Source organism: Opisthocomus hoazin, chromosome W (assembly GCF_030867145.1).
Source record: "Opisthocomus hoazin isolate bOpiHoa1 chromosome W, bOpiHoa1.hap1, whole genome shotgun sequence".
NCBI classification, from domain to species: Eukaryota; Metazoa; Chordata; class Aves; order Opisthocomiformes; family Opisthocomidae; genus Opisthocomus; species Opisthocomus hoazin.
In genome coordinates, this window is record NC_134453.1 from 45,449,839 (window position 1) to 45,477,549 (window position 27,711).

Consider the following 27,711-nt stretch of genomic DNA (forward strand, 5'->3'; position numbering starts at 1 on the left):
CCGCTTGTCCCCTCCTTCCTTCCGTCGCAACCAGTGCGGGCACGAGCGCCGCGCCTGCTTGCTCTCGCGGCTCTCGCTCCACCCCCCCCACCCCGCGTTACCTTTCTTAGCCTGAGTGGCCGTGTGCAGTGCGGTGTGGTGTCTTCTTACCGTTCTCGTTCCTTCTCCCTCAGGACATTCCTCTACACTATAGCTCTGCCGCCTCCCCGGGTCCCTGCTGAGGCCGGAAAGGGGGGCGGGAGGCTGAGTTGGAGGGAGAAGGGGGAAGTGTGCGAAAGGAGGCGGGAAGAGAGGGCAGTGGTGGTAGGGACGGGCAGGCAGGTAGGTAGGTAGGTAGGTGAGGCAGGAGGCCGTCCTGCTCCCCTTATGCCCGCGGTGGTAGTGCAGAGGCGGCAGCCCCCGTCCTCGGGCAGTGCGGCTCGGGGTGAGGAATTGGGGGCGGAGTGGTGGCGCTGAGCGCGCCGGGAAGGCAGACGGGCGGTGGTGGCGGGTGGCTAAGTGGCGGGGGTTACTGCGGTCTCGCTACCAGGCATCGTTTCTGTCGGGCGGTCGCGAGGTAGACCCCGGTGCCCCCGGCGGCAGGGGCCGGGAGGAGCCCGTCTCCGCTGACGTCCTCCCCCAGTGCACACGCACGTCGTACGCTCCGCAAACGCCCCCATCGTTGTCGAAAGCTGTTGCATTTTTTTTTTTTTCCCTTCCTCTCCTCTCCTCCCCTTACTCCTTAACGAGAAGAAAACTCGATTGGATTTAAAATATTTCTTTGGGGTCGAAAGAAGCTCCTGTCTGCTGGATCTGGTTTAGGCGCCCGACAGACAAGGTAAAGTAAATGGTAAAGGCTTGGGGAGCAGCAGCAACAACAACAGAAAAATCCTTCCTCTGCTGAAGGGGGTGGGGAAAAAGGAAGGAGTTCACGCTTCATTTTGATATCCTGTTTTTGTCCTTTATTTTTCTGTGTTTTCTGCCTTACATAACTTAGCTGTCGTCTGTGTTTCTCCTCCTCTTGCCGAAATGCTGTTTTTATGGACATAATCATGGAGGTTGAAGAAAGAATCTGGGGAGATCGAAAGTTTTTAAGCTCCTCAGGCACAGAAGTTTCTTTGTTCGTATTGAACTGAAACTGCTCGGCTCAGTGACTGTGCTTCTTCAGCTCCTTCCCTTCGAAACGATTGTTAACCCTACAAGTATAATTAAGTTCTCGGGAAATAAGAAAGTTCTAAAGGAGGTAATCTCTTTTATTTAATCGAAAGATCTTGAGGCTTGGCGCTCCCTGTATCTGCCGTTTCTTGTTTGTCTTTCACCTTGTTTTCTGGAATATCAATCAGTGTCTAACCGGTCGTCTTCAACATAGCTGTGAAATTTCTTTATAAAAATGTGCTCTCGTAGTCCTCTGTAAATGTTGTCACAGTTTTTCCCCTCGGCTGCTGCCACCACCTCTCTTCCTCCTCTCTGTCCTCAAGATGACGAGTTGGACTGCATATCTTTCAGCTTGTACAAGAGAGGTCTATTGCATTCTGATCCTTGCACAAGTTTATGTTAAGAACCTCCGTTTAAAAAAAAAAAAAGCTAGCTAGTGGTCTGATTTATTAAAAGTATATACAGTTGAACCTCTGAGTTAACATAGCCTTGTTTGGTTTTGGTGACCACTTTCTCCTTTATCCTTTTTTAAAGGAGTTCTGTTTGAAGCCGTTGGAGGGGAAACTAAATGCAAAGCTTTGGTGTAAGGTTTTGTACTGCTGGTGCTTGTTATGTTATGCCAACTAACTAATTGCATGTAGTTAAAGCAGTATTGCTCACCACAGATTCATTTCACATGCCTCAAAGAGGCAATTATTGGTTAGTTCTTTCATGAAGGCAAGGAATTTCTCATATTGTGAACATTCAAAATTAGCTAGAAGCCATAGCTCTGTGCTAGCTTATTTAAATTTTTGTTCCTGTTTGACAAACTCAAAAGCAGCATGTTGATCAGATAGGATGTGCATGCTTCAGTCTCTCAAGTGTCCGAGATGTGTTAGTATTTGTGAGACTTGGACAAAGTCATTTCTATGCAAAAATTCTTAACACTCCTACATATGTAGTTCTTTAACAGCGCCAAGTAACGTAGTGTATGAGGAAAAAGTTATTGATCCAGCTCCATCTGTTTGATGTAGTGTGAGGAAAAATGTTAACATTTAACTGACTTGTGACTTTAACTGAAGTGGCTTCTGTGGCTGATAACAAGTAAATGATTTCGCTTGCAATTTATAGACTTACCTTTCCAGGCAGCAATAAAAGTTATTCTTGGTAGATGTCTGAAAGGGCTGAACAAAATAAATGGCAGTGAACTTCAGTTTCCTTATGTGACTGATGCTTGGCAGAAAAGCAATGAAGTCTAAATAGAGTAATTCTTTTAAAAAGAACGATCACTTTCCAAAGCAGTGTTTCAGTCCCAATAATGACTTCAGATTCTTGGGGGGGGGGGAGTTGTAGTAATGCATGACAAATTTAGTTGTAAATCACTATGTTCTTAATGGATGCAATTTTTTGTTTCTTTTCAGAACTTTTGTATTTCTCTGCACTTGATATTTTTCAATATCATACAGAAGAATAGATCCTTGTAGCAGAGCCACAACTCTTTACATCAGTGTTTTGTCACCATGGTAGCTATGGATAAGGCCATTTTTAATGATGAAAGTGTAATTCAGTACTGCTTTTACAGCTAATGGTTATATCATAGAATGCCATTCATGTAATTAATATAGGTTAGGAGTTATGAAGGAGTGTATTCTTTCTCAAGAACAACTCAGCTAAAAATCAGGCTGACATTGATATTAATATTATGAATAAAATTATTTAAGTATACACACGGTAGCTCATGTTGTTTGACACAATGCTTTTATAGGTACGTGTCGATTGCTTGGGGAAACATTATTTTGACCTGGCTGTTCCTTGCTCATGAATTAAATTAAACTCACGTGAACATCAGTAATTTTAAGTAGGTATGCTTGCAATCAAAGAGCTAGAAGTTACAGCATATGGCATACTATGGAACATGATTATCATGAGAATGATTATTATATTAGTAAAAATATGAATAGATTTGTCTTATGAATAAGCTGCCCAGTAGATAATGTTTGGTATAAATGTAGTGCTCAATAGGGCATCCGTTTGCACATCACATTCATATAAAATTGATTAGAGGACTCCATGAAGAAAGTGTTATTGATTGAAAGTTGCCTAGCGTATTAAGCTGGTGGTGTAAGAAAACAACGTTATGATTTGTCCTCAGTGGAATTTATTTAGAGTATGTCCTAGGCATAGAGCACCATGCTTGGAACATCAAAGCTAAGGGAAGGCTTGTACATATGTAACACACATTAAAGGTAGCATGTTAACGTAGGTTCTAGAAATAGAAGGGGATGGAAGCAAATTCCTCAACTTGGCTTTCCTGTAGGAGTGTAACAAATCATTGGCTGACTGCTTTGTTTTCTTCTTTTGTTTTTGTCCTTCCTGCTCCCAAGCAAAAAGGAAAATCTTCTAAGGAAAAATCTTATGTAAAGATCAAACATTTGATAGGTCATCTTTTCAGTAGATTCTCCCTATAGAATAACCTGATCTGCTAAAGGAGGGTTTGACATTTATTCCACATAGAGGAATTGCAAATCTAACCTTTTCCGAACGAGTACTAGTTGAATGATGGAAAAGCTACTCTTACGGATATGAAAATAGTAGGTTGTATCCCTACGTGAGCATGCAGATGTTGATGGTGATAGCTGATATAAGTAGTTAAACATGAATTATCTGAAAAATGAAGATTTAGAAACATCACTATTTTACCTTTGTTAACTTTTAAGTAAAACAATGTCAGACAACACTTTTCACATCAGAATGAAAACATTAAAGGTAACATTTTTATCAGTTTATGTAGTAAATAGTCCATAAATAACTTTTTACATTTTTTTTTTCTCACATTTAAAAAGTACAATATTTGTGGTAACCTATTAAATTGTTGGCTCAGTGTCTTTGGAACTTAGTGTTAGGAGCTTTAGTGCTGTGGGTGACTTGTGAACAGTTCTGTGGCTACTCGCATGACAGACCCTGGTCCAGTTCTGGACAAGAAATACTTTTTTTGGCAGGGTGGGAGCTTGTCAAAGTTTCAAACGTGGATTTACTGTAATGCTTATAGTTCTTTTCATCTCTTGAGGAGCAGCTGCAGTGTGCCACTGCGGTTTCCAACTGTGAAGGTGGCATGCAGAGCCTGCTGTATTAGCACAGCTGGCACACTATCTCCTGCTGAATAAATATCAGTAAAAATTAGTAATCCTAAATAACACTGCCAAGGATACTTCAGTAATAATTAATTGTTAAGCAATTCTACTGAGTTTAAGCTTATAAGGGGACAGGTGATACAGAGAGAAACTTGATTGCTCTAATGACAAGAGTGGGGGGTTTTTTTTGAAGGATTTTTTTTGTTGTAAGAAGATTACTGAAATACAGACTTCCATTTCTAATTAAGAATATAATGTTCATGTATTGTGAGTAAAACTATATAAATGTTAAGTTTTGAGAGCGAGGATTCTGATTTAGGAGAGATTTATAAATTTAATCTTTGCCTTTGTAAGAAAAATGAAAAAAGTGAATATTGTTATACTGGAATTGGTAGTATTTTTATTATATAGTAACTGGGATAATTTTTTTTTTCTGCTGCTCTTCCTCATTTGTTACCAGTTCTTTTTAAGATACTTGTTTCTATGATGCTTAAATTTCAATATGGGCATTTGGCTTATTACTCTCTAGTTTCACTTGTACTTCCCCTGAAGGTGATATAAGAGCATGATATTTCAACACTAAATTGAACCTTCCACCTTTAAAAATACATCATGACTTTGCATGAAGAGGTCTGCTTAGCGTTATTTCTCAATCATTTGGTCTAAGTGAAACCAAACTGAAGCGTACTTATGTTGGAGAACATCAGCATTGTGACTTGTTTCCCTAGGGTAGTTTAAGTTGAAAAGCAGATTAGTTCTTTCTGTATCCAGAACTAATTTGTCGATACTTGGTACTAAGTGATTGTTATATGCGAGAACAAGGAGTGATGATTAAGCAGAGTCTGAGGACAATATGAACTATCTTGGCTGCTGTGGCTGTCCTGGAAGTTGTAATACAGTAAGAAGGTAAACAAGCCTCTGGAGCTTCTTGCGTTGGAAGGCTGAATCTTGTGTGTACTGTCCTCCACTCTTTATCTGTCCACTTCAGTAGATAATGAATGGGATGACGATGAGCCAGGGTCATCCCGGGAGATAGAGATCATCACCCGGTCCCTGTCCCTGGGTGAGCTGTGAGACATGCGGAAAGATTTCAGCCGCCACCCAGGTGAGTACAGTGTCACCTGGCTGCTGCAGTGCTGGGATAATGGGGCCAGCAGCTTGGAATTAGAGGGCAAGGAAGCCAAGCAGCTGGGATCCCAGGCCAGGGATGGGGGCATTGACAAGGCCATTGGGAAAAAGGAACAAGTCCTCAGCCTCTGGAGGAGACTTCTGTCAGGCTTGAGGGAGAGGTACCCCTTCAGTGAGGATTTTGTATGTTATCCTGGCAAGTGGACCAATATGGAGAGGGGTATTCAGTACTTGAGGGAATTAGCTGTGCAGGAGCTGGTTTACTGTGAACCAGATGATGACCAGTTACCCACAGACCCAGATGAAGTCCAGTGCACAGCATCTATGTGGAGGAAGTTTGTGCGTAGCGCACCATACTCATATGCCAATTCACTGGCAGTAGTAAACTGGAAAGGTAAGGAGGCACCAACAGTGGATGAGGTGGCTGTCCGACTCCGGCAATATGAGGAAAGTCTCTCTTCCTCCCTTGTCTCAGATGTGAATAAATTGTCCCGGGAGTTCCAGCAATTCAAAGAGGATATGTCCTACTCCCCACCTGTGTGGGCCTGCATCTCAGCTATTAGGGGCAAGCGTTTCTCTGCTCAGGAGAGGGAATACAGAGGCTACACACCACGGGGCACCCTGTGGTTTTACCTGCGTGACCACGGAGAGGACATGAGGAAGTGGGATGGAAAACCCACCTCAAGTCTAGAGGCACGAGTGCGTGAGTTGCGAGGTAAAACAATCACAAAAGGGGATTCTGTTAGGAAAAATGCTGCTCCAGTTTCCAGCAGACAGCTCTCCAGACCAGGTAGACAGTTTGATCTTGATTCCGATCCTCTGGAGGGGACCTCCAAGTCATTTTTACAGCAGGTGAGCGGCAATTTCTCTGACGAGGATTAGAGGGGCCCTGCCTCCAGCCAGGTGGAGGAAAGGGGCAACCGCGTTTATTGGACGGTGTGGATTCGGTGGCCTGGCACGTCAGATCCACAAGAGTATAAAGCTCTAGTGGACACTGGTGCACAGTGTACTTCAATGCCATCAGATTTCAAAGGGTCAGAGTCCATTTGCATTTCTGGAGTGACAGGGGGGTCCCAAGAGCTGAGTGTATTGGAGGCTGAAGTGAGCCTCACTGGGCAGGAGTGGCAGAAGCACCTCATTGTAACTGGCCCTGAGGCTCCGTGCATCCTTGGTATAGACTATCTTAGGAGAGGGTATTTCAAGGACCCAAGGGGGTATTGGTGGGCTTTTGGCATAGCTGCTTTGGAGACAGAAGAAATTAAACAGCTGTCCATTTTGCCTGGTCTCTCGGAGGATCCTTCCGTTGTGGGGTTGCTGAGGGTTGAAGAACAACAGGTACCCATCGCGACCACAACGGTGCACCGGCGACAATATCGTACCAACCAAGACTCCCTTCTCCCCATTCATCAGCTGATCCGCCAGCTGGAGAGTCAAGGAGTGATCAGCAAAACTCGCTCACCCTTTAAGAGTCCCATATGGCCAGTGAGAAAATCTACTGGAGAGTGGAGACTGACAATAGACTACCATGGCCTGAATGAAGTCACACCACCGCTGAGTGCTGCCGTGCCAGACATGCTAGAACTTCAATATCAGCTGGAGTCCAAGGCAGCCAAGTGGTATGCCACCACTGACATCGCTAATGCATTCTTCTCCATCCCTTTGGCAGCAGAGTGCAGGCCACAGTTTGCTTTCACCTGGAGGGGCATCCAGTACACCTGGAATCGACTGCCCCAGGGGTGGAAACACAGTCCCACCATTTGCCATGGACTAATCCAGACTGCAATGGAAAAGGGTGAAGCCCCACAACATCTGCAGTACATCGATGATATCATTGTATGGGGTGACACAGTGGAGGAAGTTTTTGAGAAAGGGGAGAAAATAGTTCAGATCCTTATGAAAGCCAGTTTCGCCATTAAGCGAAGTAAAGTCAAGGGACCTGCGCAAGAGATCCAGTTTTTGGGAATAAAATGGCAGGATGGGCGCCGTCAAATCCCAATGGATGTCATCAATAAAATAGCAGCTATGTCTCCACCAACCAGCAAAAAGGAAGTACAGGTCTTCCTGGGTGTTGTGGGTTTTTGGAGGATGCACGTCACAAATTACAGCCAGATTGTGAGTCCTCTGTACCACGTGACCCGGAAGAAGAATGATTTTGAATGGGGCCCTGAGCAACGACAGGCATTTGAACAAATTAAGCGGGAGACTGTTCATGCCATAGCCTTTGGTCCAGTCCGGTCAGGGCAAGCTGTTAAAAACGTGCTCTACACCGCAGCCAGGGAGAGTGGCCCAACCTGGAGTCTCTGGCAGAAAGCACCAGGGGAGACTCGAGGTCGACCCCTGGGGTTTTGGAGCCGGGGATACAAAGGATCCGAGGCCTGCTATAGTCCCACTGAAAAAGAGATTCTGGCAGCATATGAAGGCGTTTGAGCTGCTTCAGAAGTGGTCGGCACTGAAGCACAGCTCCTCCTAGCACCACGATTGCCGGTCCTGGGCTGGATGTTCAAAGAGAGGGTCCCCTCTACGCATCATGCCACCGATGCTACGTGGAGTAAGTGGGTCGTGCTGATCACCCAGCTTGCCCGAATGGGAAACCCCAGTCGCCCAGGAATTCTGGAGGTAATCATGGACTGGCCAGAAGGCAAAGATTTTGGAGCATTGCCAGAGGAGGAGGTGACACGTGCTGAAGAGGCGCCACTGTGTAACCAGCTGCCAGAAGATGAGAAGCAGTATGCCCTGTTCACGGATTGTTGGCGTGGGTTACGGAAACGTTGTAACGATGTGACCCCAATATGAGTATGGTCGTTCACCTTTATTAGTCAGCAAAAACAAGGTTTATATAGCAAAATTATTACAGCATCTGATTAGTCAAACCCCCAGTCCATATATAGGCAAAACTACTGCAACTCGTGATTGGTGCAGAGCTGCATCTCGATGTGAAAACAGTGCTGTGGCAGGAAACAACAGCGTGGCAGGAAGGAAGTGACAGTGTGACAGGAAACGGTGACGTTCCCCCTGCTCCAGTGTCCTGAGCTCGTCGCTCTGCCTTCCCAGCAGGGTTCCGTGTCCGCCGCTCCCAAGTCTCACTTCCGGATCGGAACCTGGGTTGCTCAACGGCATCAAGCTATGTCCCCTCTCGTCCAGCCAGGACTCCACAATTCCCCCTTCTTGTTTTTGAGCAAGCCAGGTTTGCTTCCTCATCTTGGAGAGAGCCTTTTTAAGACAGCTAAAGCATATACATATTATAATTCCAACAGCAAGTAACACGATACATATGCGCAAAATTTCTACAATTAAACTGTTAAGCCAAGCGGGCAGATTACCAAATAGCGAGGTGAGCAATCCATCAAAAAATCCCTGGTTTTGTTGTATTTGGTTGGCGTGCTGTTCGAGCCATTGTAATTGCTTGTGGATGGACTCTACTATGATCGGACAAGATCATACAGCACATGCCTTTGAAATCCTCACAGCTATGTCCCTGGGCCAGCAGTAAAAAATCAGTTGCGGCTCTATTTTGCAATACTGCATGTCGTAGACTACTCTGATCTTCTAGCAGGGATTGCAAGACTTTTGTGGTAACACTGGCTTGCTTCTCTGCCCAGCATGTCAATTTCCCTAGCTGATTTAACGCTGCGCCAGCGGCGGCACCGGGCACCAATAATGCCAGAAATACTCGCTCGGTGGTACTTGGGAGAGTGATTCAATCATCGCAGTTAGGAGGAAGACCCGTAATGCGTCGTTTGGGATGAGTTGTTACCTTCTTCCACCACTGTCGATCTGGAGCTAGCAATGTCAGCTGACCTAAGTAACACGGGCCGCCATAGACGTTACGAGGAATTCCTTGCCATGCCCTGTCACCACAGATTAAAAACACGTCAGGAGGCAAGGCTTTAGGCGTAGCATTATTCCACAAGGGAGAACCACCTTCCATCCCGTAGGCGCCCAGACTCTGGGGGCTTCTTTTGTTCGTATCATTGGTACCACAGAAGGTGACAGCTCTAGAGTGGCCCTGATAGTCATAATAAGAAGCAATTGGAGTGACATTTGTCCACCCTGACTGGTTGAAGAAATGGCGATGGTTAGGCCTAGCAATAGCAGGCCCTGCAAATACAAAACAAGTTTGAGTCCAGTTTTTGGTCGTGTTACCAATCCTCATCGATCCTAGCAAGTTCAACTCTTGAGGATCCCAGGGCAATGTGCGATTCAGACCTTGTATGAGTTTGGCACTGCAACTACTCACTTCAATCTCCTTTGTACATCTGCCTGCACTATAATTAGCAAAATGAGTAACATTGTAACTAGGTACCCCTATTAGACAGGTGCGAAAAGGTTCTGTTGCGGAAGCAAGAGACAAACAAAATGCTGATTGGCCCATTTTGTTCGCCCAGGTAACCCATAGATTTTGTCGGGGCTCAATGCGGTAAAGGGTTTCTTCGCCTACTATAGTCTGACAACATGTAAAGAGTGAGGCTAACAGGGTAACCACTCGTTTTCCTGCCATTCCCTTCAAAACTGATGTAAGCATCACACTCTCGTCTTTCCCCCTCCGCTTTGGGGACGGTCCAAACAGCAGGCACTAACTTACTTTGGCTATATTAAAAGAACTACTTACCCATATGGTTTTAACTCTCTGGTTTGCTAACCTTACCCACTTCAAGCGGCTACAGAGATAAGCATCGCTTCCTTTTGTCTTGAGCTTTGTAACAATTAAAGCGCGAGCTACGCTGCGCCCTATTAAAGGCACTGATTAAACCAATGCTTTGCAAACGATACTCGCCACCGCTGCTATGGTTAGTATGTGTAACAATTACATAAAACCCGAGGCTTACAGATCTTACAAAACATCACAGTCTGTATCGGTGACAAGTACCTCCTGGTAACCACTCATTTACTCTTCCCTCTATTCAGGTTATCTCTACTTGATTGCTCTGCTCGTGAGAATCTGCTTGTTGCTCCTCAGCTAACTTGTCTTGCTGATTCAAAGCAGGCTTCACCGCTCGGCTAGGCACCCAGACTGGACCGCGATCTGTGGAAACACACATATACCCTCGACCGTTAAATGTCACTGGTACGGGTCCAGCCCATTCTCCAGTAGTCGGGTCTCTATAGATCACTTTAAACCGCGGTAAAGTCGTCGCACTATTGAATTTTAAGTTCTGGTGATGCACCACAACAGGCGGTGCCTCCTGATCACCCATAAGGCACAAATAGTTCAAAGTAAAAAGAACTCGATGCAACCTTGATTGTGCTTCTGTCTCAACTCCTCGCTGTTTATCTAAGTAGTCTTTCAGCACACGATGAGTGCGCTCTATGAGGCCTTGCCCTGTCGGAGAATGCGCAATTCCCGTGGTGTGCTTAATTCCCCACGTCAACAAGAATGATCTCAGCTTTTGACTGACATAGGCAGGTCCGTTATCGGTCTTAATTTCTTCAGGGACCCCCAGTACTGCGAAACACGAAAGCAGATGTTTACAAACATGTTGCGCTTTCTCCCCAGGTAAAGCAGTGGCCCATATCATTTTTGAAAAGGTGTCTATTGTGACATGCACGTACTTCAACCGCCCAAATTCGGAGAAGTGCGTGACGTCCATCTGCCACAGCGCAAGTGCCTGCAGCCCTTTTGGATTGACCCCTTGGCCTATACCTGGTCCTTGGTTTCCACACTTAGGACAGGCCCGTACAATATAACGAGCCTCATTCTCTGTCAGTCCAAATTGCCTTCGCAGACCTCTTGCATTTTGGTGAAAATTCTCATGACTCTGTCTGGCCTGCTGAAACTTGTCTACTGGAGGCATAGGGCATGCGGGACTGACTAAGTTGTCAGCAATCTGATTGCTGTGCCCTAGTCCCAGATCCCATTGGTGGCTACGTACATGAATGACGCAACAAGGTACGGCCCGTTGAGACAGTAGGGTCCGCAACTGGATAAACAGCTTGCCTAATCTAGGATTGACTGCCTCCCTAAGCAAGGCATCCGGTATTCGAGGCACTATCCCGGCTACATAAAGGGAGTCAGTTACAACATTGAAAGGCTCATTTAACCAATTATTTAAAGCCCAGACCATGGCAGTCACCTCTAAAATTTGTAGCGAATCTCCATCCTGTCCTTGTATCATATGATGACACCACTGGCCCCCTTCTTGCCAAACACAAACTGCCTTACGCAGCCTCCTGCCTGCATCTGTATACACTGTGATTCCTTCGGCCAGCGGCTTCTCCTGAACTCTGGACTTCTCAAGCCATAGATTACGCTTCAAGAACTGCCACAATCTCCCTTGCGGCTGTCGGGAATGTATCCTCCCACCATAGCCTAACAGAGCTTCCTGTATGGGTAGAGCATGCCTCAACCACCATTCCAAATCTGCTGCTTTGACCGGTATACTGATGTCCTGCGGCTCTTCCCCTGTTATTTCCACTATCCTCGTCCTACCTTTTCTGATTAGCTCTCCCACAGCTTCTGATCGTGTCTGTGTACTAGTCTTTGGCTGCACACTTAAAAACACCCATTCTAGTATGTAAAATGGATCATCGCCCCTAATAGGCTTGTCAGTGGCAAAATCAGGACTACTCAACGATGCTGTACAGGAATGAGTCTCCCCCTTCTTGTTTTGCCACTGACAAACAAGGGCATATGGTGACTCTGCAGGGTTACAAATAAGTAAGTGTTTTGGTTTTGGCTGCCGCCGGCAACAAAAGCGCCACGTGGCCGCCCCTCCCCCCGCCGCGGTGCGGAGGAGAATGGAAAGAAACAGGCAGAAACTGGTGCGTCTGGATAAGGGCAGTTTAACAGAACAGCAAACAGAGGGAAAACAGGAACAACAACGATACAGATAAGGAGAAAACACGACAAAAACAGACCCGCTCTCTCGGACCGCACTGGCGCCGCACGCTCCCGAGCTGCGAGTGAGTCCCCGCCGCGCCGCCCCCCCCACCGGAACCCAGCATGACGGCACATGGTATGGAATACCAGGCTCTGTTTAGCCAGGTGGGGTCAGCCCCCACCCCCCGGCTGTGCCCCTTCCTGGAGTCCAGTGAAAATTAACCCTGTCCTGGCCAAACCCAGGACAGTAAGGAAACAGGTAGGGTTAGTAATCGCCTAGCAGTCCAAGCTGTTTGAAGCTTCTGTACGATGTGTTGCAAAGCTGCTTGCTGCGTCTGTGATAGGGTGACTGCTGTGCTGGGATGTGAGCCACGTAGTAGTAATGTCAATGGTGCAATGTCAGCATTGGAAATACCAGCACAGTTGCGCACCCACTGGATGTCCCCAAGCAAAGTCAGTACATCAGTCAGTGTGCGCAAATTTGTCGCTAACTCCACCTTTTGTGGTTGGATCTTAGCGTCAGAGATGCGCCACCCCAAATACTTTCATGGTGCAGATCACTGAACGTTTTCTGGGGCGATAACAACGCCCTTGCTGGCTAAAACAGTACTCAGCTGTGTCAAGGAATCGTCACTGAACGATTCCTGTTGACAGCAGAGGATGTCATCCATATAATGATAAATGATCGTATTCGGCTATTGCTCCCTGAGTGGAGCTAAGGCCCAAGCCACATAAAGTTGACACAGCGTGGGTGAGTTTCTCATGCCTTGTGGCAAGACAACCCACTCATATCGCTCTGAAGGTGCTGCTTTGTTGGTTACCGGTATCGAATCACAGAATCACAGAATTACAGAATAGTAGGGGTTGGAAGGGACCTCTGTCGGTCATCTAGTCCAACCCTCCTGCAGGGTCACCTACACCAGGCTGCACAGGACCTTGTCCAGGCGGGTCTTGAATATCTCCAGAGAAGGAGACTCCACAACCTCCCTGGGCAGCCTGTTCCAGTGCTCCGTCACCCTCAGAGGGAAGACGTTCTTCCTCATGTTCAGACGGAACTTCCTGTGCCTCAGTTTGTGCCCATTGCCCCTTGTCCTGTCGCTGGGCACCACTGAAAAGAGCTTGGCCCCATCCTCCTGACACCCACCCTTCAGATATTTATAAGCATTTATTAGGTCCCCTCGCAGCCTTCTCTTCTTCAGGCTGAACAAGCCCAGCTCCCTCAGCCTCTCCTCGTAGGGGAGATGCTCCAGGCCCCTCACCATCCTTGTAGCCCTCCGCTGGACTCTCTCCAGTAGCTCTTCATCTTTCTTGAACTGGGGAGCCCAGAACTGGACACAGTACTCTAGATGGGGCCTCACCAGGGCAGTGTAGAGGGGAAGGAGAACCTCCCTCATCCTGCTGGCCACACTCTTCTTGATGCACCCCAGGATTCCATTGGCTTTCTTGGCAGCCAGGGCACACTGCTGGCTCATGGTTATCCTGTCGTCCACCAGGACACCCAGGTCCCTCCGCAGAGCTGCTCTCCAGCAGGTCCACCCCAAGCCTGTACTGATGCATGGGGTTGTTCCTCCCCAGGTGCAGGACCCTGCATTTGCCTTTGTTGAACCTCATCAGGTTCCTCTCTGCCCAGCTTTCCAGCCTATCCAGGTCACACTGAATGGCAGCACAGCCTTCTGGTGTGTCTACCACACCTCCCAGTTTGGTGTCATCAGCAAACTTGCTGAGGGTACATTCTAACTCTTCACCCAGGTCGTTGATGAAGAAGTTGAACAAGGCTGGGCCCAGTACTGACCCCTGGGGGACACCACTTGTTACCAGCCTCCAACTAGACTCAGCGCCGCTGATGACAACCCTCTGAGTTCTGCCATTCAGCCAGTTCTCAGTCCACTTCACCGACCACTCATCCAGCCCACACTTCCTCAGCTTCCCTAGGAGGATATCATGGGAGACTGTGTCGAAAGCCTTGCTGAAGTCAAGGTAGACAACATCCACTGCTCTCCCTTTGTCTACCCAGCCAGTCATGTCATCGTAGAAAGCTATTAGATTGGTCAGGCATGATTTCCCCTTGGTGAATCCATGCTGACTACTCCTGATAACCTTCTTTTCTTCCACTTGCTTGATAATGGCCTCCAGGATAAGCTGCTCCATCACCTTTCCCGGGATGGAGGTGAGGCTGACCGGCCTGTAGCTCCCTGGGTCCTCCTTCTTGCCCTTTTTGAAGATTGGAGTGACATTGGCCTTTCTCCAGTCCTCGGGCACCTCTCCTGTCCTCCAGCACCTCTCAAAGATGATGGAGAGTGGCTCAGCAATGACATCCGCCAGCTCCCTCAGCACTCGTGGGTGCATTCCATCGGGGCCCATGGATTTGTGGACGTCCAGATTGCTTAAGCGATCCCTCACGCAGTCCTCCTCGACCAAGGGAAAGTCGTCCTCTCTGTAGGCTTCTTCTCTTACCTCCGGGGCCTGGGATTCCTGAGCGCCAGTCTTAGCACTGAAGACTGAAGCAAAGAAGGCATTCAGTAGCTCTGCCTTCTCTGCATCCTCCGTCACCAGGACACCCGCCTGATTCAGCAGCGGCCCCACATTGTCCCTAGCCTTCCTTTTGCTGCTGATGTATTTGAAGAAGCCCTTCTTGTTGTTTTTGACATCCCTTGCCAGCTTCAATTCCAGGTGGGCTTTGGCCTTCCTCGTCTCATCCCTGCATGCTCTCACCACGTTTCTGTACTCTTCCCAAGTGGCCTGTCCCTCTTTCCACATTCCATGCACCTTTCTCTTCTGCCTGATCTCCGCTAGAAGCTCCTTGTTTAACCATGCAGGTCTCCTGCCTCCTTTGCTCGATTTATTTCTCAGGGGGATGCATTGCTCCTGTGCATGGAGGAAGTGATGTTTAAAGAGCGACCAGCACTCATGGACCCCCCTGCCTTCGAGAGCCCTGACCGACGGGATTCCTCCCAGTAGCTCCTTGAAGAGGCCAAAGTTAGCTCTCCTGAAGTCCAAGGTTTTGATCCTGCTTATTGCCCTGCTTCCTCCACGCAGGATCCTGAACTCCACCGTTTCATGGTCACTGCAGCCGAGTCTACCTCCGACCTTCACATCCTCCACCAGTCCCTCCTTGTTTGTTAACACAAGGTCCAGCAGGGCGCCTTTCCTTGTTGGTTCCTCCACCACTTGCATCACAAAGTTATCATCAATGCTCTGCAGGAACCTCCTGGACTGCATGTGCCTGGCTGTGTGGTCTTCCCAGCTGATGTCAGGGTGGTTGAAGTCCCCCATGAGAACCAGGGCCTGTGATTGTGAGGCTGCTTGCAGCTGCCTGTAGAAGGCTTCATCAACCTCCTCCTCCTGGTGAGGTGGCCTGTAGTACACACCCACAATAATGTCACCCTTATGAGCCTGTCCCTTATTTCTAACCCACAAGCTTTCAACTTGTTCCTCATTTGCCCCCAGGCCAAGCTCAATGCATTCTACTTGCTCCCTCACATACAGAGCAACTCCCCCACCTCTCCTTGTTGGTCTGTCTTTCTTAAAGAGTCTGTAGCCATCCATGACAGCATGCCAGTCATGCGAGTTGTCCCACCACGTTTCTGTGATGGCGACCAAGTCATAGCTGTCCTGCTGTATAATGGCTTCCAGCTCCTCCTGTTTATTGCCCATGCTACGTGCATTGATGTAGACACACTTGAGCTGGGCTGTCAATCTCCCCCCTGGCCTTGGCACACCAAGCCTATGCTCATCCCTAGTGAGCTGGGCGATGTCCCCTTCCCCCTTCGAACCTAGTTTAAAGCCCTCTCAATGAGCCCCGCCAGCTCGTGGCCAAGAATTCTTTTTCCCCTTTGAGATAGCTGAGTTCCACCTGTTGCCAGCAGGCCCGGTGCTGTGTACACCTCCCCGTGATCAAAGAAGCCAAAATTTGACTGATGGCACCAGTCTCTGAGCCACCTGTTAACCAGGTGAGTTTTCCTGCCCCTTTCAGTGCTGTCCCCTGCCACTGATGGGATGGAGGAAAACACCACCTGCGCCCCTGATCCCTCAACCAGTCGTCCCAGTGCCCTGAAGTCCCTTTTGATGGCCTTGGGACTTCTTTCTGCAATCTCGTCCCCGCCAACCTGCATTACCAAGAGGGGGTAGTAATCAGTAGGCCGCACCAGACCGGGGAGTTCCTTAGCAACATCCCTAACCCGGGCCCCAGGGAGGCAGCAGACTTCCCTGTGGGATGGGTCCGGTCGGCAGATCGGGCCCTCTGTTCCCCTCAGAAGGGAATCACCTATGACAATGACCCTCCTTTTTTTCTTAGCCGAGGCAGTTGTAATACATGGGGCTGACTGACTCGTTCTAGGCAACCCCCTGGATGGAGCCTCACCTTCACCCACATCCTCTGTGGCCAGTCCCTCACATTCCAGAGCCCCATATCTGTTGCTTAAGGGCAACTGGGCAGGTGAGGGAGGCCGGGAGGGGATTCGCTTGCCCCCCCGAGCAGGGACCCGTTTCCATTCCCCCCCATCTCTTAGGCCACCTCTTTCTGCTCGGTGGCAAGAGGGTAGGGGGTTCTCTGCTTTCTGTGGAGCCGCCTCCTGCTGCCTCTGCCTCAGGGAGGGCAGGGTGCTGCCCCACCAGTCGATCTCCTTCTCACACTCCTGGATGCTCCTCAGCCTCTCCACTTCTTCCTTCAGCTCTGCCACCAGGCTGAGCAGGTCATTCACCTGCTCGCACCGAACACAGCCGTTGACTCTGCTGTCCGCCGGTACTAGCGCCAGGCTCAGGCACTCCCTGCAGCCAGAGACCTGGACAGCTGTGTCCTTGCGTGGGGCCTCCATCTGGGTCCCCACACTCCTTCGAGCAACAGCTTTACCACGGGTGGTAACCATGGCTAGAATATCTCCTGGAAGAGCGATGCCCACTACTTGAGTTGCCAGAAGGGGCGGCTGTACCCTGCCTGTCACCTTCCCCGCTCCCTCTGCCTGCGCGAACTGCCGCGCAAACTGCTGCGCCGCTCCCGGGCTGCTGCGCCGCCTCTGTTTGCCGGCTCTGTTAGCCCGCGCTCCTGGTCGCTCCCTGGGGGCTGCTCTTATCCGTGAGGGGGTTTGGCCGCTGTCACACTCGACTCCGCCCCCGCTGAGTCAGAGCTGCCGCTCATTGGCACCTCCTGCTTTCCCGCTCGGGGGCGGGGTGGGGGGGGGGGGGGGAGGGTGTGGGGCTGGGGTCTCCTCTCTCTCTCTCTCTCTCGGCGCTTTTTGCCGCCTCGCCGCTGCGGTTTTGCCACCGGAGAAAGGGTACCTCGGTGCGAGCCTCTGCTCCAGAACCCTTCACCTTCAGTAGCTTACCGTTGAGTGTCTCGCGGATGTAAAGGTATAGTGAAAAAGCAGTCTTTTAGGTCAACAGTGATCACGTGCCAACCTGACGGAAGCATAGCAGGTGATGGCATTCCAGGTTGTACGGCTCCCATGGGTTGCATCTGCTCATTAATCTTATGCAGGTCATGTAAGAAGTGCCATTTGCCGTTCTTTTTCGGAATGACGAAAATGGGGTTATTCCATGGGCTGACTGAAGGCTTGATGTGGCCTGCAGCGAGTTGTTCTGCTACCAATTGCCTTGTTATTTGCAGTCGCTCTTCCGTCATGGGCCACTGGTCAACCCACACGGGTTCGTTGGAAAGCCAGGTTAGCGGTGGGTTGGGCGACTGCTCGCCAGTGCCCATAACTAAAAAGGGGTAGTAGTTAGTACAACTCCAATTTGACTCAAAATGTCACGCCCAATTAGGGCTGCAAGAGTTTCGGGCAGCTGCATGACATAGACCTTTAAACTGACCTCCTGCCCTTCAGGAAAGGTTATTTGCACAGGGTATTGGCTCATCATGGGAGCGGAGTGTCCCCCCACACCTGCGATAGCCGTTGTGGGAACACTTAGTGGCCACTCCTCTGGCCAAACACCTGTACTTACGACTGTGATGTCAGCTCCGGTGTCTAGCATGGCATAGATTTGTACTGATGCATTTTTCTGACTCAACACAACGTGCATATTAGGCCGATGGTCCATCTTCGTCGTAAAACAAACTGTAGGATCTGTGGAACCAAGACTTCGGTTTTCACGGGAAGTCTTTGGTAAAGAATGGTCGATTGAACTGCCTGTCACTAGAACCTGCGCTATCTTACTGCCTTTTGGAACAAACAAAGGAGGACAAAGGGTATGGACCATAATATGAATCTGGTCCGCGTAGTTTGCATCAATAACCTGACGAACAATTAGTAGTCCCTTAACGCCGGCAGAAGAACGTCCCACTAAAAGTCCTTTCATTCTGCCGTTTGAATTAATCCTTGGCCCGACCACATTGCTAGGGATCTCATGTACGGTCGTGTCGTTAAAGACGACGTCTATTGTGCTCTCCAAGTCGATTCCCAAGCTGCCTCTGGTTGCGGCTTGAGGCTGTTGTGAAAAACTCTCGCTTTGCTCGGAGGATTCATTTGTTTCCACACGCGGCCTCTGTCCGCACTCCTCCTCTCGTTTCCCGAACATACTTTTGTGGCATGGGTATCCTTTTGACAGTTCTCACACCAGACGGCGCCACGGCAGCAACGTCTGACGTGCCCCTTTTCCCCACACCGATAGCAAATACGGCGGACTGATGATTGCACCTGCAGAGGACTGTTTTGTTGCACTGCAGTTGCAAGTGGCTGGACAACTTCTCTGACCGCGCCTTGCACGGCAGCAGCGACCGTCGCCTGTTGCTTTTGTGCTCCAGCCCTCTCGACCCTGGACAGCATGTCTTCAACTCCTGCCCCTCGCGGCAGACTTGCCAGAAGCTGCTTTGTAACCTTATTGGCATTGTCAAAGGCTAACACACGAAACATTTGCTGCTTGCTTTCGTCATTTAAATCTGGATGATTCATTAACGCATCCCACAGCCGGTTGATGAAGTTGCTGTAAGTTTCAGTGGCTCCTTGCACTACAGTTCCGAAAGGTGGAGCGGACGAACCAGGCAGTGCAAAGAAAGCTTCCAGGGCAAGACGTGCTGACAATTGAAGCACATGGGCGGGGAAGGTCAATTGCCGTTCCAGGCTAGCATAAATTCCTTGTCCGGTAAGTATGTCCACTGTTACTCCATGATAAGGATCTTGCTGGTCCCGATGTCGCATCGCCTCATCCATAGCCCGTTGTGCCCACGCTGCTCCCCACAACAAGAACTGAGTAGGGGTGAGTAACAATCGCATTAAACTTCGACAGTCATGTGGACACATCAGGTCAGCGGAGTAAATCCAGGTAACAATTTGTCGAGTGGCCTCAGACTTCACCCCATATTGTGTTATGGTGCTACGGGCCTGTTGCAAAACCTTCCAGTCATGTGGTTCCCATTTGCTTTGTCCATTAACCTGTACCACAGGACAGGCTAAGGCTTGTGTACCTCCCATACATGTGGCAACGTTCCACTGTCCATCTAGGATGGCATCTCTTATAACACCGCTCCAGCGGGCAGGTGTGATCGGTGCCGGAGGCCCAGCTAAACATCTCGGAGAGGAAGCCTCATTGTCCCGGTGGGGGGGGTTGGCAACGACTGACATATGCTGGAACTGCAAGCTCATGTCTTGAAGACGCTGCAAAACTGACTGCAAAAGATTGCATGCTGTTTTTCCTTGCAATTCGCTCTGGCCGCCATCAGAGGGCGTTGGGAGTGGAGACGCTTTGCTGGAAGGTGGCAACGGTGGATAGAGAGGAGGGACCGATGTTGCAGGCCGTGCCCCAGGAGGGGCCGATGTTGTAAGCCGCGCCCCTTCTCCCTCCCCCTCTGGGGGTGGTACGAGCCGCTCCTCCCCTCTTCCGGAAGGCAGCCGATCCTCCCCTCTTCCGGAAGACAGTCGCACTTCTGCGCCCGACTCCTCCCCTCTCCCTGGGGGCGGTCGTACTACCGCGTCCGGCTCGCATTTCGAGTTGATCTCTCTAGCGGCAACTTCCGGTGGGCCCCCCCCTCTGTGCCCAGACCGGAACCACGCTCCGCACTCGCCCGAATCTCGGCAATTGTGTTACAGGTGATCCCAGTCATCCCTCTAACGGCAGGTAGCCCGAAAACCCGTGCTAATGTCTCAGGCTTAGGCGCGTGATCTTTCCCGGGCTCCGGAGCTAGCATCTGAGCTGCAGCACATGCCACCTCTCATTCAGCTTTCATGGCTTTTAAGGTCTGTAATACTGTTCGCCAGAGCTCGCGGACGGCTTTTATCTCCTTTTCCTCCTTTTCCTCCCCCGTTATTGTCCTTTCCCACATTGTCTCTCCTAACTCTTGCCATTCCGAGACGGAAAACAGTAGCAGGGTATCCGCAAAGTGACCCCATCATTGCCCCAGTTTAATCAGCTTCATGAGTTGCTTTGCCGTTGCATCTACTCCTCTCTTAGAGAGAATACCGACGAGCAACGTTGCCGCAGCATCCACCTCCATGCTTGCGACCACGGCCTCCACGTTAAAATTTAGCTGCACCAGGCAGCCCCAGTGTGGCTCGAAAATTCCTGGGAGGCGGCCATCCGTGTCTGCCCTGCGCCTCTGCACCAAGGCAGGACCCTCCCAGCCGTTGTTCCCACGCCCCCTCTCTAGCTGCTCACCGCAGACTGATGGACTCCTGCAGGGAAACTGTCCATCCTCTGCTACCAAATGTTGGCGTGGGTTACGGATCCGTTGTAACGATGTGACCCCAATATGAGTATGATCATTCACCTTTATTAGTCAGCAAAAACAAGGTTTATATAGCAAAACTATTACAGCATCTGATTAGTCAAACCCCCAATCCATCTATAGACAAAACTACTGCAACTCGTTGTGATTGGTGCAGAGCTGCATCTCGATGTGAAAACAGTGCTGTGGCAGGAAACAACAGCGTGGCAGGAAGGAAGTGACAGTGTGGCAGGAAACGGTGACGTTCCCCCTGCTCCAGTGTCCCGAGCTCGTCGCTCTGCCTTCCCAGCAGGGTTCCGTGTCAGCCGCTCCCAAGGCTCACCTCCGGATCGGAACCTGGGTTGCTCAATGCACCAAGCCAGCCAGGACTCCACAATGGGTGGGTCCTGTCTCATTGTGGGGAAGCAGCGGAGGTGGAAGGATGCTGTATGGAGCGCTACATGACAAGTCACGGAAACTGCCGAGGGAGAAGGTGAGTCCAGCCAGTTTGCAGAGGTGAAAGCTATCCAGCTGGCTTTAGACATTGCCAGTCGAGAGAAGTGGCCAGTGCTCTATCTTTACACCGACTCTTGGATGGTGGCCAATGCCTTGTGGGGGTGGCTGCAGCAATGAAAGAAGAACAACTGGCAGCACAGAGGCAAACCTATCTGGGCTGCCCCATTGTGGCAAGATATTGCTGCCCAGCTAGAGCAGTTGGTTGTAAAAGTGCGTCACGTGGACGCCCACGTCCCTAAGAGTCGGGCCACTGAGGAACATCAAAACAACCAGCAGGTGGATCACGCTGCCAAGATTGAAGTGGCTCAGGTGGATCTGGACTGGCAACATAAGGGTGAACTCTTTATAGCTCGGTGGCCCCATGACACCTCAGGCCACCAAGGAAGAGACGCGACATACAGATGGGCTCGTGACCGAGGGGTGGACTTGACCATGGACACCATCGCACAGGTTATCCATGAATGTGAAACATGTGCTGCAATCAAGCAAGCCAAGTTGGGTAAAGCCTCAGTGGTATGGAGGACGATGGCTAAAACATAAATATGGGGAGGCTTGGTAGATTGACTACATCACACTGCCACAAACCCGCCAAGGCAAGCGCTATGTGCTCACAATGGTGGAGGCCACCACCGGATGGCTGGAAACCTACCCTGTGCCCCATGCCACTGCCCAGAATACCATCCTGGGCCTGGAAAAGCAAGTCCTGTGGCGACATGGCACTCCCGAAAGAATCGAGTCGGACAACGGGACTCACTTTCGCAACAGCCTCATAGACACCTGGGCCAAAGAACACGGTATGGAGTGGGTGTATCACATCCCCTACCATGCACCGGCCTCTGGAAAGATCGAGCGGTACAATGCGCTGCTAAAAAACACTTTGAGAGCAATGGGGGGTGGAACTTTTAAAAACTGGGATACTCATTTAGCAAAGGCCACCTGGTTGGTTAACACCAGAGGGTCCACCAACCGGGCTGGTCCTGCCCAGTCAAAACCCCAGCGCCTCGTAGAAGGGGATAAAGTCCCTGTAGTGCACATGCGGAACATGTTAGGGAAGACAGTTTGGGTTAGTCCTGCCTTGGGCAAAGGCAAGCCCATCCGCGGGATTGCTTTTGCTCAAGGACCTGGGTGTACCTGGTGGGTAATGCGGAAGGATGGGGAAGTCCGATGTGTACCTCATGGGGATTTGAATTTGGGTGAGAATAGTCCATAAATAAATTGTTAAATAACCCTGTCACTGTCTGTTATCACTGTTATGTGTTGTACCAGTAGTATCGTAGTAAGAATCGTCTAGATTAAAGAAGGATGGACTTTTTTCGATGAAAACCCAGCAGAGCACAGCGATGATGGGACTGGACCTGGTTTTCAACAACTGGCACCCAGCAACTTCATCAAGATCAACATCTCCTGCAGACTGTGAGCTCCGGATGCAGCAAGTGACCACCCATCACCACACATCACCTCTCCTGCCACTGAAGACCATTACGACAGATGGAGCCCAAAGTCATGGATTAAATGAACTCAACGGACACTTTAGAGTGATGATCCGTAGACTAAGGGAATGATATCTGGAGACAGGAGAAGTGGTGGTGATCAACTGGACAATGGGGGATCTGGGCATGATGTAGATGGTATGGAATAAGGGGTGGATAATGTCCTGGGTTTGGCCAGGACAGGGTTAATTTTCACCGGAATCCAGGAAGGGGCACAGCCGGGTGGGCTGGCCCAACCTCAACCTGGCCAAACAGAGCCGGGTATTCCATACCATGTGCCCTCATGCTGGGTTCCGGTGGGGGGGGGGGCGGCGCGGCGGGAAGTGACTCGCTGCTTGGGAGCGCGCGGCGCCGGTCCTGTTCGGGAGAGCAGCTCTGTGGCTCGTGCGGTTCGTGTCGCGTTTTCTCCTTATCTGTATCGTTATTGTTCCTGCTCCCTCTGTTTGCTGTTCTGTTAAACTGCCCTTATCCTGACCCAGCAGTTTCTGCCTGTTTCTTTCCATTCTCCTCCGCACCACGGCGGGGGGAGGGGCGGCCGCGTGGCGCTTTTGTTGCCGGCGGCAGCCGAAACCAAAACATTGCGTTAAAGGTGGGGTAAGGGAGTCTGATAAGCGGCAAAAGGAGAGCCCTCCCATTGAGTCACGAGGTTCAGAGCAGACCCCCTTGCTTTCTAAACTCTCTCTCAGAGGAGAGTCTAGGTGCGGCTGGATCTACTCCTAGTCCCAGACTTGGTCAACGGTTTATGTCTAAAAGGGTTAACTGTGTAGCCACTTATCAGAGTCAACTTGCCAGTCAGAGCCCCTCCAAGGACTTTCACTGAAACAGTTTCGCAAAGGTGAAACAATAGGTAATTTATTCAAGCGACAGGTATCACAGATTGGGAATTGCCGTTGATAAATGCACTGTCTACAAAAGCTGAGCTCAAAGTAATAGTTTAGCACTTTAGTTTACAATGTGTTCCCAGGGATATGTCTGACAAAGTCAGAGGCACGACTCTTACCAAAAAGGCGTCCCTTCTTGGGGGGGGAAGAGAGGTTCAGGCCCGTCGACCCGTCCGTCAGGTGAAGTTCTCGCTTGGCTCCTCCTCCCAAAGAGAGTTTTCAAGTGCCAATTTTCATATGTTTGGAAATCTTTTTGCAAGGTGGGACTAAGTCAATTATTGTGTATCGATTGGCTCTTGGCATGGAATGTCGTGTCGTCAGAAGCGGGACTCAGCAGTGTGACACGCCTTCGGAGCGGGCATCTTGGTATGTGTATTCGGGGGCCATCTGTGCTTTATCCAAAGCAATCTCTGAAGCAATCTCTGGCTGCGCAGCCTCCGGGGCGCCCCACAGATCACTGAGTTTACAGTGATGGGCTATCCCCCCTTACTTTTGTCTGATAAGGTAAGCGCCAGTTAATTACTTCCTTTGTTAGCTCTTTGGCTCTTGACACCTCAGTGGAGAGACACCTCAGTGGAGTTTGTCTTTCCTCTTGCATTTGACAAGTCCAGCAAGGCCATGGATTACAGATATTGTCAAGGTTTCGAATGTCCTGTAGTCTTTCATGACGTTAGTGTTACTGAATTAGTTTTTCAGCAGTCTGTGATGCCTCAAGGGAAAGCTTTGCCAATGGAGTAGGTTAAAAGAAAGTGTTATGGGATGGGAGAGAAATAAGTCTTTAATCACTACTTTTTTTCTCTTCCTCTGTTTTACTTCTTTCCTCCCTGTACATAAAAAACTTGTCAAGAACCAATAGGTTGTTCCTTAAGTTTTTAAAAATGGTGCTCTCCCTCTTTCATCTGTTCCAGATGGAGTGAGTCCCTGCCTGTTTCCACTGAATTCAAGTATATATTTGCTCACTTTAGATTCATAGATCACCCATCGTTCCATTTGTGTTAAATCTTGATGAAGTTTTAAATTTCAGCTTCAGAGTATGAAATATCTATAGAGGAATAACTTTCACTCAGAATCAGAATGTTACTCATTTTCCCCAAACTTGTATTAACTTGTTTTTAATCCTTTAAAAGTCTGAAGGGAAGTACCCACTGGACAATTAAAATTATTTGAAATCACAATTATGAAGTTTTCTGAAATTCCTACATTGTGCTATTCAGTTTAGTTTTCCTATTCTGAGAAAGAGGCGAATCAGTAGGGCACTGTCCCATGTTTTTCTTCAATAGTAACTTCAACTTTGAATTCAGTTTTGAGGATATAATTTGCACTGTGGTGGGAAGGAAGAATCTTAGTTCTCCTTAAGCCTCCTGTCAGGTGAAAAACTTGTTTTTGACTGTAGGTAGTGAATTATTATCTGTGTTGATAACAGTGCTTTAAGAGAAACTGTGTTTCAATATAATTGTCTAAATTCCAAAATTCAAAGTAATTCTTTTTTTTTTTTTATTGTAAGTGGTAAGCTATCATTCTTCCCTATCTAAAGAGGCAAAAATACTTTGGAAACCATTCAAGAATATCCTTCTGTTAATTTTGTTGTAACAGTTGCTTATCTGATCTCCAAAATGCCTGACGTAGTAAAATAAAAATAACATAACATCTCCTCTCTTTTTCTTTAATCATCATCTGTTGGTATAGAGAAACACAACACTAAGTGAATAGAAAAATAATTTAGTGCAAAAAATATTAGCTTATATGCTTCATTACTGTGTTGGGAGTGAAAGGAGATATGAGTTGGCAAAAATCAAATGCGCATTGTGAGAGCAAAGCTGAGTAAATAGAGGACAAGAATAGTGATGCTTAGTCACATGGGAGATGTGAAGAGTCTTATAGTTAGAACTACAGTTCAGGTGAAGAAGATTAATTCTTGTGCATCACAATTGTGAGCTACTAATTGGGATGGATCTGGAATTATGTATCAGTTGTAAAATGAATGTAGAAGGTAAAATAGACAAAGGTACAGTTCAGGAATTCCTTTATTTGGCTGGTAGTGTGACGTAAAACTGCTGAGAATAATGTTGAGCTAATATTGTCACCGAAAATCCGGGAATAAAACCTTGTAACACCAATGTAGTGTTAAAAGGCAGGCATTCTTTATTGCAGCGCTGGATGCACGGGGGATAATTCCACCAAACGTGCATACCCGATACCTTCTCCGTATAGTTTATATAGATCAAAAGATACATATTTATTAGGTTACATAACTTATCCCTTTCATAATAAAATTAGTTCATTTTCATACACTCCTCCCACCCACACTTGCGCAGTGCCTCCTAGTGGTGGTCATCGGGGGTCCCAAGATGAAGGCTCATCCTCTTCATCACAGTGTCCGCTGGTTGACCCCAGCTTCTGCACATGCGCAGTCCTCTTCTGGCTCTTGTCCCATAGTTAGGTCGCTGTAACTAGGTCGCTGTAGCTAGGTCGCCTTGACTGGCTCTAGGCGACCGCTAACATTCCAGGTGGGAAACATGGGACTTTTTGTTTCAATTAATTTAGACAATAGATAAAAACCACAAACACACCTGCAACCATAGTAATGCTATTCCTATTAAAAATCCCCCTTTACCGTTATTGTTTAACATTGATAATTACCTGGAAACCAAACTCTCTGTTGCTGGACCTAACGTCCAGATGGGCAGGGGCTATACAAGGGACATAACTAGCAGCATGGTTTATGTTTATGGTTAACAGATTTCATCCCCTTGGTTACAATATGTATCATAATTATTGTATAAGCTAGAGGGAGAAGAGGCTTAGAATCTGGAAAGTAATGATTCTCTTTTCTGAAATTTTGCTCTTTACAAAAATAGTGGCTACTCCTTATTGTAGCAGTGGAAAAGGTATATTAAAGAAAAAATCTTTTTGAAGTGCATTGTAAAGAAAAGCTTACTGTTTGTAGTACTACATTTTATACTAAACAAATGCAAAAGCAAAAACCAAACTAGCTTGTTGAAGTGGGTAACACTTATAAGACAGACAGGAGTGTTCTTTCAGGGGGAAGTATTCTAAAGTAAAATGGAAGTCTAGTTGTGTATGCTGTTTCTGTAAGTAGCAACTTTCATTAGGGCACTTTGTAGTATTTTGTCAGGATGCATCTTTACTTGTGTTTTTTTGGTAAGATTTTTTTTTTTTTTTGATCTAATAATCCCCAAATGGGGAATGAATATACTCATCCATGTGCACTCTTTTTTTAAACTCTGGTCTATGAATGTGTTTCCACTTGTGTTCTTCTCACCACAGGGTGAATTGTGTAACCTGTTTAGATTTTGTGCAGCAGTTTTTCTAGGCAGTTTATCCATTTTGTTATTTGCTAGAGGGTTTTGAGTGTGGTTCCTCCTTCTCTTCCCATGTACCCAACCTCTGCTTGCTTTGTTTCTTAGTCTTTGTTTTGGGCCCCCTATGTTCTTCTGACCTCTGTTGTTTCATGATCCTAGTTTTAACTAGGAATTCTAGCAATTACTTTTGGGGGGAAGTGCGTGTAAAGCAGGGTATCAGGGGCTGTTTTGTTTTAATATACGGACCATGCAATTTGGAAAACAAAATAATTAAGTAACTAGGAATCTTCTGATAAGAAAGAGGTTTTTGTTTTTTTTTTCTACCCTTTCTGCTTTAGTTTGTGCTGAACTGTAATGTGTTGCAGATTGCCTGAATTTATCTGCAGGCAATTTGATGGAAAGTCTAGTTAATAGATGAAAACTTTTATTGTGTATTGAAATGCTGCATATTTACAGAAGTGCAGCTTGCTTGTTTAAAAACCTTTGGTGTCTGCTGCAGATGGCTGCATAGCGTAAGGAGTGGTTTCCTGGCTGCATTGTGCATGAAATGCCAAACACGTTGAGAATAATTTTATTCTGGAATGCCAAAATGCATTAAATCCATTCGGGAAACAACATATGTCAAATGAATAAAAATATCACAGTCGTACAAAGCAGAATCTGGTAGTTATGTTTTTCAA

General features: G+C 48.2%; 2 protein-coding genes across 10 annotated transcripts in view; one reads left to right on the forward strand and one right to left on the reverse strand.

Annotated features, from left to right (window-relative positions):
* Positions 1 to 171, reverse strand: part of LOC142365623 (small glutamine-rich tetratricopeptide repeat-containing protein beta-like) — a 145,692-nt gene extending 145,521 nt beyond the window's left edge. Inside the window, exon 1 of the mRNA XM_075446600.1 lies at positions 151 to 171. The gene's annotated coding sequence lies outside the window, so the exon portion shown is untranslated. The remainder of the gene's footprint in view (positions 1 to 150) is intronic.
* LOC142365622 (erbin-like) overlaps positions 125 to 27,711 on the forward strand; it is a 174,264-nt gene continuing 146,677 nt past the window's right edge. For 6 of the 9 annotated variants that reach the window (XM_075446589.1, XM_075446594.1, XM_075446592.1 and 3 more), the window contains exon 1: positions 339 to 817. The gene's annotated coding sequence lies outside the window, so the exon portion shown is untranslated. The other 3 variants (XM_075446590.1, XM_075446595.1, XM_075446591.1) reach the window with 3 other exon arrangements.